The sequence below is a fragment of the Tupaia chinensis genome, unplaced genomic scaffold, assembly GCF_000334495.1.
Source record: "Tupaia chinensis unplaced genomic scaffold, TupChi_1.0 Scaffold000452_1, whole genome shotgun sequence".
Taxonomy (NCBI): Eukaryota; Metazoa; Chordata; class Mammalia; order Scandentia; family Tupaiidae; genus Tupaia; species Tupaia belangeri.
Genome location: NW_006159959.1, coordinates 2225515 through 2237535, shown reverse-complemented (window position 1 = coordinate 2237535; position 12021 = coordinate 2225515). Strand labels below are relative to the sequence as shown.

General features: G+C 33.4%; 1 pseudogene; it reads right to left on the bottom strand.

The window, feature by feature from the left end:
• LOC102494808 (60S ribosomal protein L14 pseudogene) overlaps window positions 1–11606 on the bottom strand; it is a 43952-nt pseudogene extending 32346 nt beyond the window's left edge.
• Window positions 11607–12021: the final 415 nt, after the last annotated feature.

Sequence of the window (12021 nt, the reverse complement as noted above, 5' to 3'; positions counted from 1 at the left end):
GTCCTGCTGAGACTCTTCCTCCAGATTTATTTTCAGACTAGTAGGACAACCTCTACCCACAAAAGGTGAAAAATGGAACAGAAGAAAGACTGAAGATAACCTCCCCCTATAAACATCTGAAGGAAGCTCAGATTGAGCTTCAAGAATTAGGAAGAAATGCACAATCCATCAGATGATGAGAAATAACCACAGAGGCACAAGAAATATGAGAAAGCAAGAAAATACCTCACCTCCAAGGTAAAAGAATAACTCCTCTTCCTCTCCATCCTCAGACTGTAAATGGAACTCACAGAAATGTCAGATAAATAATTTGGAATATTCATAGTGACAAAGCAAGCAGATATGCATGAGAAGAGAGAGAATGAATTCCAGAAGATCCAGGAGAAAAGAAAATTAAGAGTTCCAGGAGGAGAGGAGGTTCTTGCACAATCTGAAAGAGAAAATACACACCATAAAAAAATAATCAGATGGGGACCAGCAGTTAGCTGGCTGTGTTGCTGGACTCCCATGTTGTCGACCATGGGTCGAGCCCCAGACCCAGTGGCTTAAACTCACACTGGATGCATGTGCATTTGTGTCCAAGATCCCTAGAGGAGAATGGAGGAGAAGGGATTGTAGCTTTGCCATTCCCTCTGGGGAGGGGGGTTTCTTGATTTCTATCTCTCTGTCTCTCTCTGTCTTTCTGGTGAGTGCACAAGCCCTATAGCAAAAACTTCTCAAAAAAATAAAAAGAATCAAATGAAATTGTTAGAGATGAAGGTTGTAATACAGGAAATCAAAACCTCCCTTGAAAGTAGTAAAAAACAGACTAGATTATTCAGAAGATCAAATCTCAGATTTAGAAGACAGAATCACTGGTCTAGAAAAATCCACCAGGAAAACTAATAAAATAGCCAGAAAAAAATGAGAACAATATACAAGAAAGAATAGATAATATTAAAACATCCAGATAATTGCTATCCCATAATGTGAAGAAATAAGGGTATTGATAATCTAGTCCACAAAATCCTGGGAGAAAACTTTTTAAACTTAGAAAGGCATTCAAAGATCCAGTCCCAAGGAATACAAAGGACCCCAAATAGAATCAATCCAAGGACATCTTCTCCAAAATACAGCCAGATTGACCAAAACCACAAAGATAAGATATTAAGCAGGCAAGAGGGAAATGTCAATTTACCTACAAAGGATATCCTATCAGGCTAACAGTGGATCTCTCATTGGAAACAATACAACAAAGGAAAGAATGGGAAAATATATTCTAGGTGTTAAGGGAAAAACAATTTCAACCAAGAATACTGTACCTGGCAAGATTATCCCTCATATGGTACCAAAAGACCAAGAACATTCTTAGATACACAAATCTGAAGAAAGTTACCAACATCAGACCAACTGTCCAAGAATTGCTGAAGGGAGTGCTATACCAGGAAAACTAGATACAGACACACAAAAATAAGAATACTAAAATAACTAAGAAAATAGTCAGCTTAATGGCAGGGACAAGTCTGGAGCTGAATGTTATCTTCCAGAATTTAAATGGGAAGATTGGCCCATAACAGAAGATAGATTAAATACATGAGACTGAATCGGTGAAATAGAATCTTAGGACTTTTGACTAAAACATTACCGGTTTTCTTCTATGCTTTGTTTTCCAGATTTAAGGATTTTTGTCTTTTCTTGAGCTGCCAATAGGTTCATGTGTCTACTATTTGAACAGAATCCTAAACTGTTTCCTGGTTTTAAGTTTTAAGCAAAGCTCTCTTAGCAATTTTTAAAATTTTGATTTATTAAAGCTAAAACTGATTTTCTTGAAATTAAAAAAATCATTAAAACACACTATTTAATAACCACAGTAAGCTATATAGCATCAGCTAGGTGCTACTTTATAGTATATTCATTCTACAGAGTGTTTCATGCCTAAAGTCAGACATATGTTCACAGATATGTATATATCAGCTGAACTTGCAATTGAAAGTAGTTAGATTAACTAAGATATTTTATCAATCAATAAAATGTGGGCAAACAAAAAAAGAATGAAAAGCAACTGTAGACAGCAGAGACAATGTGGCAGGAGGTTGGGAAACAGCAGAAGGTGAGAAATAGAGGAAATGCATAAATGTGTATGTGTGTGTGTGTGTGTGTGTGTGATGTGTGTACACACAGACACACAGACACACACACACACATACATATATGAAACTGAAATGGAAAATTATTTGTCAATTATAACATCAATGATTAAGCCACTCTACAGTGTATTGTGGATGGGAAATCACATTTTGTATGCTGTGAAGATGCTCAGTGAATGAATGTAAAATAAATAAACAAACAAACAGGGAATAGCAGTTGGTGCAATGGCTATGTCGCTGGACTCCCATGTAGTCAACCACGATTTGAGTCCTGGACCTGGTGGCTTAAACTCACACCATGCGTGTGTGTGTACATGCCCAAGATCCCAAGAGGAGAATGGAGGAAAAGAGACTGCAGTGTGGCCATCCCCCGTGGGAGGTGATTTCTAACTTTCTGTCTCTCTCTGTCTTTCTGGTGAGTGCACGTGCCCTATAGCAAAAAACCTCTCCAAAATTAAATAAATAAATAAACAAACAAACAAAAAAGAAAATAATTGGGAATTTTAGGCAAATAAATTTCTTCCCATACTCTCATTTTCAGCTGAGTGTAGAAATTAATATATATATATGAAAATTGCAAAAACATAAATAATTTATAAAAGTATATGTATCTTTTCCTAATGAAATTTCTTGAGTATGCATAATCTATTTGTCATTGTGCCAGGCATCAGCATTGGGTTTAATTTGTATAAATGATGTCTTTCATTTCCAGATATTTCCAACAAGAAAAAGACTAATTTTTTTTTTTGGGGGGGGGAGATTTTTGCTATAGGGCACGTGTGCTCACTGGAAAGACAGAGAGAGACAGGGAGACAGGAAGTGAGAAATCACCCCCTAGGAGAGATGGCCATGCCTCAATCCCTTCTCCTCCATTCTCCTCTCAGGATCTTGGGCACACTTGCACATGCACCCAGTGTGAGTTTAAGCCACCAGGTCCAGGACTCGAACAGCAGTCGACTACATGGGAGTCCAGTCACATTGCCATTATGCCAACTGCTGCTTTCAAGACTGTTTTTAAGAATTATTTTTATTTAACTTTATTAATTTATTTATTTTAATTTGACCTGAGAGTGATAGAGTGAGAGATAGAAAGAGAAAGTGAGAAAGTAAGCCAGCAGGTTTGGGACTTGAACAGTGTGTGGCCATGTGAGTCCAGGGCCCTTAACCATCATGACATCTACCTGTCTGCCTGCCCCTAGGCTGAGTTTTAAAATAACAATGTAATGCAGTGAAGTCAATTCTATAACAGAGGAATATTTGGAATACAATTGGACCTAGGAGAAGGATGTCTATTCTATTGATACATTGAGGCAGAAGAGAGAAGGCAAACTCAGTGGAAGGGACAGAATAAGTGGCATCTAAAATAAAATTTAAAGAAAACTAATGATGGCCCGCAGGTGGCTGACTGCCTTTTGAATCCTGGACCTGGTGGCTTGCTTTCTCACTTTCCCTCTCTATCTGTCTCTCTTTAGTAAACACACATGCCCTGTAGCAAATTAAATAATATTACTAATAATAAGTAAAATTAAATAAATAATTCTTTAAAAAGAGTATAGAATAGTTGTATAGAATAGTTTGATTAAAGGAAGATACTAGTTTTTGTTATGCTACTTTGCATAGTCAATGGTAAACCACAACTTAACTGTTTTTAACATCAGACATGTAAAAAAAATAATAATAAAGGGTCAATTTATTGAGTATTGTGTTTAACAAAGGGAAATAATGAACATGACATCAATAACATTTGCTCTTCTACAAATGTTTTCCCATGTTGTGGCCCACACTATATTATTGCGGAATGACTAGAAATTGATTTGATATTAATGATCATTCTTAGGCCATGATTTTGTACCACTGCATCTTATTTTTAGTTGCTTGGTTATTAAGAAATAAGAGTCTAGATTGATTTACATCTTAGAGATTTTCTCCTACGTCTTTCTCTAGACATTGTAAGGTTTTGGCATCTACATTTGGGTTTTTGATGCCTTTAGACATATAGAGCTTTTGAAATTTTGTGTGTGTTTAAGTGTATGAAGTCCAGTTTAATGTTCCTCCCTCACTTCCCACTAAGCACATATTTGGTTATTTCAGAGACAGTTCTTGAATATACTTTCATTTTTATATTTGAATTTCTTTAGCACTTTTCTTGAAAATATCAGAAAACATATCATTGAAAATTTTTCTTGACTATTTTGTTCAATTGAACTTTAGGTCAATCCTCTTGCCAATAACATGGTTTCTTGATTACTATAGTATAACTTATACTAAATTTATAACACTGCTTTAAGATAACTCTTCAAATTAAATTGTATAAATCCTTTTGACCTTATTCTTCATAATATTTTTATGGTTTAGAATATTTTCTTTCTATAGCAATTTATATTAGCTTGTCAGTATCTACATTTAAAAACATGCCTACCAGAATTTTTATTATGATTACACTGAATCTACAGATAATTTGGTGACAATTGGTGTCTTAAAAATACTGAGTTCCCGGGACCAGGAGTTAGCATACCGGCTATGTTGCTGGACTCCCATGTGGTCAACCGCAGTTCGAGTCCCGGACCCAGTGGCTTAAACTCACGCAGGGCATGTGTGCATGCGTGCCAAGATCCTGAGAGGAGTATAGGGGAGAAGGGATTGCTGCATGGCCATCCCCCCCTTGGGGGTGATTTCTCACTTTCTATCTCTTTCTCTCTCTCTTTCTCTCTGTCTTTCTGGGTGAGCGCATGCGCCCTATAGCAAAACAACTCTCCCCCCCCCAAAAAAAAAGAAAAAAAATTGAGTTCCCAATTCATTAAATATGGTCTATTCCTCCACTTATTTAGGTCCTAAGTATTTTATTTTTAGTTTCATTATAAGGGATTGAATACCATTTTTGTTTAGCGAACTCCAGTTACTTTTTCATGAAAAGTCCATATTTCAGGCATTATATTATTACAAAACCAATAGTGCTTTATATTATGGAGCTATATTGTTTTATGAGATATATAATGCTGCAAACTCCAATGAAACCTCCTGAGACTTTAATAATATATTTGATACAAATGTGCATTTTCCTCTCTTGTTCTCTCTCTTTTTGTCAGGTGAGCACACATGCCCTATGGCAAAAAGAACTTGAAAAATATATATAGTTTTTAAATATTTCTTTTTTGTAACAAAATGTATAAATAGAATGAGACAGAAATGTCTAAATATATTTAAGAATACATAAATTGACCCCAATAAATCATGATGGGACATTGCTGAAAGAACAAAATTAAGTAGTATATTTCTATAACCTTGGAGTTATTAACAACATTTACCAGTAAGAATCAATTATTTTCTAAACGGAGTCTTTGAAATAAATATAAGACAAAATAAAAATAAGTATTTCTCTTTTCATTTAAAAGTGGTAAACAGTTTAATGATATTTCACTTGCTGCCTTTGGTTACCATTTAGAGTTTTTAGGGTTTTGAACCGGAAATATTAGCATTTCTAAGTTTCCAAACTTCACATATGGCAGTTGTCACTTTAAAATCAATTATTATGCTTTCTATTTCTCACATATACTTGTTATTTTCTTCTGTAAATTTAGAAGTATCCACTCTCAAGACTGTTTGAATCAAAAGCACTAACCTTTCCCCTCAACTTCTTTTATTCCCCCCACTCCTTTCAGACAGGCAATCAGAAAACATTATAGTTAGCAGAGGGTGAATTTCACATTCTAACATGGTTCATTAAATAGCTAACATTTTAGCTTTAGAGATGAAAAAGAAGGTTTTTTTAAATAACTTAATTGTATAGACTAGGTAAAATTTATACTGTATTATAACCATAAAGACAGATTTTATACACAGTGATAATACACACACATACACACACGGACACACACACATATTACTACCGCAACCATCTCCAACTTTTTTTTTTTTTTTTTAAAATTAGCCCCAAATTTTAGTTTGTTTATCTTTAAATAACTTAATTGTATAGACTAGGTAAAATTTATACTGTATTATAACCATAAAGACAGATTTTATACACAGTGATAATACACACACATACACACACGGACACACACACATATTACTACCGCAACCATCTCCAACTTTTTTTTTTTTTTTTGTAAATTCAGCCCAATATTCTAGTTAGTTCATCATTTCTGAGGAAGAATCCAAATACTGGGTTTAATTCTGCTTATCTCAGAACATAGGTTCTGAAGAGAAGAAATAAGGCAAAGTTAGCAGCTTGCGACTGACTGTTTCATCTCCAGATCAGACTGTGGTCTTTGCTCCACATGTCTGACCTTTTGTCTCATATATTACATCTACAATTAATGTGGTTCAGTGCCCCTCTTGTCAGTAGCTGCTAATGAAATTTAAAGCCATCTTTAAAATCAGCTTTAAAAGCATTAGTGTTATTTGATGGTATTTTCTTATCTGCTTCATATTATGAGTGTAAAAGGAACATACAAATTGATGTTTGGTCGAGATGTCAATCATACATCTGATATATTGCTCCGGTTACATTTGAGCGTATGCTTTAAATGATTTGTTACCGGTGAGAGTTCCTTAGAAGAGGCATTTTCTCTTTTTAAGCCTTTTTTGCAAATTCCTTTGTTTTTGATATTTGCCTCAGTCTCAGTCTCATTCATAAAATTTAGAGATAGTTTGGCTCAGAGTGAATGCCAAAATCATTTTAAACTATCGTAAACCCAATGTTGTGGTAGTGCCCAAACTAGATATTCTCTCGCAAGTACTTTGAATTTTCAAGGTTCTTAATATATTAAAATAGTTGTAGACTTAACCTAATCAATGAAAGCATATTGAGTGTTACAATTTGTAAAATATATCACATGTATAATTTGTAGAAAATGTAAGTGTTCTTTTGATACATGAAAAATATCTCATTAGAAAAAAATTCAATATTATTTCCAGAACATATGAATAATAAGGGAAGCCGGCATATTGGCTTTTGGATCTAAGTAGAAACAAGATATTTTGGAATATGTCCACATCTTTTCAAAAGGATTTATAAAGACAAGTGTAAGCATGGTGAATGCTGTAAATAATTGAGTACTATACATTTCAATATCATTAAGGGAGGAAATTTATAATGTTCTCATTACAAAAAATGTTAAGTATTCGAGGTAATAAATGTTAATTATATGTATTTAATTATTTCACATTGTGCTTCAAAATTGTAATACTACTTTGCACTCTGTAAATATATGTAGCTATAATTAATCAATATTTGTAAAAATGTCAAAAAAGTAGGTGTACACCTTTCTCACATCCCTAAAACATCATATCTTGTATTTCCCATACATTAGTGCAATATTTAATAAGAGCTATCTATACACTTGGAAAAAAAAGAAAAATTCTCTATATTTTTTATGCATTAGATAAACAAATCAAAGCTATGCATTTGTCTTTTGATTGAGAAAGAAGATGCAATACTCTTATCCAATTTTAATGGAAACATAATTTGGTAATTTATTAATATGTATGAGAATTTCAGTTTTATACTCCTCTTCAATAAATGCATAATAAGTAAATAGTCAAGTTTAAGCAAAAGACTTATGTACATATAGTGCATTACAGTGTAATATTAGATAACAATATTAGAAAGTACTTTATTCCTCAAGAGAAAGGTCATAGTTAAAAGACTGTATACATATAATAGGTTCTTTTAGTTAGATAGGAAAAAGATTCAATATCTGTAAGTTAATGAAAATAAATGCTAAATTGTGAAAGTGAAAAGAAACCTTTTTTATCACTATTAATTTAGTGTTATTGGGGCCAGCTGGTGCTCTGGTATTTAATGCAACTGGATGTGACATAGCTAATTGCAAGTTTGAGTTCTGGACCTCATGGCTTGAGGAACATGTAGGGACATGTAGAGCAACTGTGCATGCGTACTCAAAATCCTGAGAAGAGGACAGAGGGCATAAGGTTGTGGTGTGGCCATCTTCCCTAGGGGTACTTCCTCTTTTTTTATCTCTTTCTCTACTCTCTCTCTTTTTCTTCCTCACTTTGTGATTAGTATATGTACCCTATAACACATTTTTAAAATTTGATATCATCAATATAGTTGAAGAAATGCTAGATAGCTAGACATAGAGTAATAAACTGGTAAACATATCATTAGTGTAGTTCTACGGTTATCTGATCTTTGTAGCTATCAATATTTGCTCTGGCTAAAGCAACTGGTATTAAACAAAATTTTTGGCTAAAATGTGGTTATGATACCATCACTTTCTTTTATTGAGTAATTACAATGCTACATAAATGCTATTGTATGAACTCATAGCTTTGTTACACATAGTTTGTGGTGATAGCATCACTTCTTAAAATTCTACATAGAATATATATCCCATTTATAATCTGTGTCTTTGTTGAGGAATTAATCTGTAATGTGATTCATTTGTAGACAGAATAAGTCTCACAAAGTCATAATACCGCAAATGATACTACACCTGTGACTTTTAAAATGAAAAAATATTTAGAAACATTTGAGAATCACAATTGGCACAAATAATGGCATTCATCCAGTAAAAATATGTTTCATAACAATGTATAAATTGCTTCTTAGTGAGATGTTCTATGACCAAGAGTTTTCTACACACACTACATAGACTAACATTGTTATGTCTCTTTGTTATTTTACATATACTCAGTTTGATTATTTTTACAAACATTGGTTTCATAAACATAGTTATAACCAGACATATTCAGATTTCTATACTTTGTCTGAAGCCCTAAAAGCAAAATTGAACTACAGATAGTACATCATAAGGATAATCATTAATAGAAATATCTATTAAAATGCAAGTGCATATGAAAAAAAATTATTACCTAAACTAATATTCTTTACAAAACTTAAAGAATTGTCCATTTTCTTTTGTAGCAGCCATGTGTGTCTATGTGTGTTTGTTACATATGAATTTAAATCAAAACCATCATACAAGTCAAAGCGAACATATTGTATTTTCTGATTGACTGATGAAGCTACTAAAATAAAATGTCAGTGTGAAGAAAGGCCACTGATGTGTGGGAGATATTTGATGCTTAACAGATTTCCACTCAAACTAATTTTGCAACTTACTTTCCATTTTAGAAAATATGTCACTATTAACTTTTCCATAGTAAGTTTTCCATAGCATCAGAAGCATTCTTTATTCTATGTTTAATACTATTTCATAAAAAAGTGATTATATAATTTTATTAATGTAATTATTAGAAGAAAAAAATTTTGAGAGGAAATCAAGATGAAATCAATCTAATCAATTTAACATTACTAATCATTTAATTTTTTATGTTGTAATGAATGGAATTCATGTGGTTCTAATATTTGAATTCTGAGAAAAGACAAAGAAATAAAAGTAAGATATCAACTAGTTTTCTTAAGATTGATAAAAACATTAAATATTTTATGAGAAGATTGCTTTTATCCTCTAAATACTATACAAATTAGCTTCCAAAGCTATATTTTATGGACCTAATTTTTCTGTCAGTGTCTGTGAGTGTGTTCAGAATTTTTGCCACCATCAGTGCCTTATCTCAAGGAACTTCACAGTTTATGATCTGACTAAATACAGATCTCTGTCCTAAATTCAAATATTCCTATGTAATTGATATTATATATTCTGCCTCCTAATCAAAAAAGGTATCTATGTGACTCATATAGTTCAAATCATTATAATATAGATTAACTTAAAAATGTGTTTTAGGTTTCTGAAGAGCTTATTTCAATAAATGAGATCTTAAATTTATTATAACTTTGGGTATGGTCTCACCCCAATTAATTTTAATTCCAAAAGACATATGATATTTGGTTGGGAATCAAGAATACAGAAAGTAATAGTAATAAATAAAAGCCATAATACAATGTAGTTAAAAAAGTAATTTTGAGAGTTTTTCCTCTAGAAAAATAAAATGGACGTAATTTTCCCTATTTCTCCTACTAATTAGGTAGAAAGCCTGCAACTTATTTATAAAAACAAATATGAGAGGAATCTGAAATAAAGAGAAAAAAAAGACAGACCAACTAAGAACCTGGCAACATGAGGAAGGACAGAGTGACAAGTCCTCTGAATTATTTTTTGTCTCCTATTTCTCAAACTCGTGCTACCAAAGTTAGGAACACAGAAATATCACTGAGCACAGTCAATAAAAGTCCCAGTGCGTTCTCTCGGCAGACCAAGAGTGCTCTCTAGCCAACAGCATAGTAAGGACAACCTCATGACATATAAAGTTATTGGCAACAGCCGCTATCCACCAGACAAACAATGAAGACAAAAACTGCCGTCTTATTCCAGTTGTGAAATCCAATACTTTCACCCTAGCCAGACTTAACTAGGGTACACTAATTGGCCTTATAACTTAATGTAAGAGAAGATCAAGAGAGAAAACAGGACCTTTATCCTCTTTTGGAATTAAGACCACTGTCTCATGGTGTCAGTGTGGGTCATGCATAGAGATTATTTTACCTCTACTAGTGGTAAAAAGACTTCTGTCCCCATGCCACTGTGGTGGTTTTCAGAGATGACATAGTCAGATCCTTCACTATCTTCTAGTAGTATCTAAGCTACCTGCTAAAATATTGTATTAGAACTTAAAACTAAGAAACATTTAAAATTACATTAAATAAAGAAATTTTTTATATGCAAGAGGTCAAACAAATATAGTGAGAAGTGTGTCATCCAGTTACATTTTTCAAAACTTCATTAATGTCTTATAATTTTGGAATCAGCAGGTGATGTAGTGGTTAAGGCACTAACTAAACTCCCACTGTTCAAGGCCTGGACCTGGTGGTTTGCTTTTTTAGTTTCTCTCTCTCTCTCATCTCTCTCTGCTGAGCACACATGTCTTATAGCAAAATTTAAAATAATAATAGTAAACACAATTACATAAATATTTTTAATCTCAGAACTCTTCATCACTTGTGATGTATTATTTTGAAGAAAGTATATAAAGTCAGACTTCATATATGCATGAAATTGAATAAAGAAATATACTTTAATAATCTTTCTGGGTAACTGTGTCTGTAATGCTACATCAAAACTTGACAAAAGCAGCAAAAGGTTAGTTGCAATATGGAATCAAACACCATATGACTGAACTTTTCATACTCTGTTGCATTACAATCCATCAGTCTGCCTTCATTTTTGAAAGCAGAGTTGAGGTCATGGGCAATTGTGTGGCTCCAATATTTTCATATGCTCTATCATCTCATCTCCAAGATCTGAAAGAAAATAATTGTTTGGCTTAGCATGAAGAATGCAAAATAACCTGTATATGTACCATACCTGGTAAGACACCCTTCCTCGCAAGTTTTGGCTCAAAGTCAGGGATTTCAGGCAGAACTACATCTGTAGAAAAAGGCATTTGCAGTTTTTTAGAAATCATTTGTGAATCCTCAAAGAACGGTGCTGCAGTGGCACAGGCAGCACAAACAGTGCCTGCATCTGACGGCACTGTCCCGTGTGGGCCTGTCATACCTTACTGCTTCTTTTTCCATCATTTGCTTCATGGTAATGGGCAGAAGTCCTAGTCATTGAGATGCCAATCAATTATCTCCATGCATTCTGCTCTGTTTAAGTAAAAAGGTGAAGTGAACCAGAGCAATAGTGACCTTCTCTGTTAAAGTAGAAAGTGGAGATCTACTATCCAAAACTATGGAAGATACTCTTAATCAATGATGAAGATTTTAATGTGGTGGGAACCCAGAGTTCACAAAAGATTGGAATGTTTGCCAAAACCAAAAGATTAAGAACAAAGACTGAAACCCAACTTAAAGATCCAGGTATTTTTATGTTTCTTGGTTTCACATAAAGGAGTAGAACTCTCTGGTTGAAAATGGACACAAACATACATTCTAGACTCAGTGCTCTAGATGTGGTAACAGTGGTGA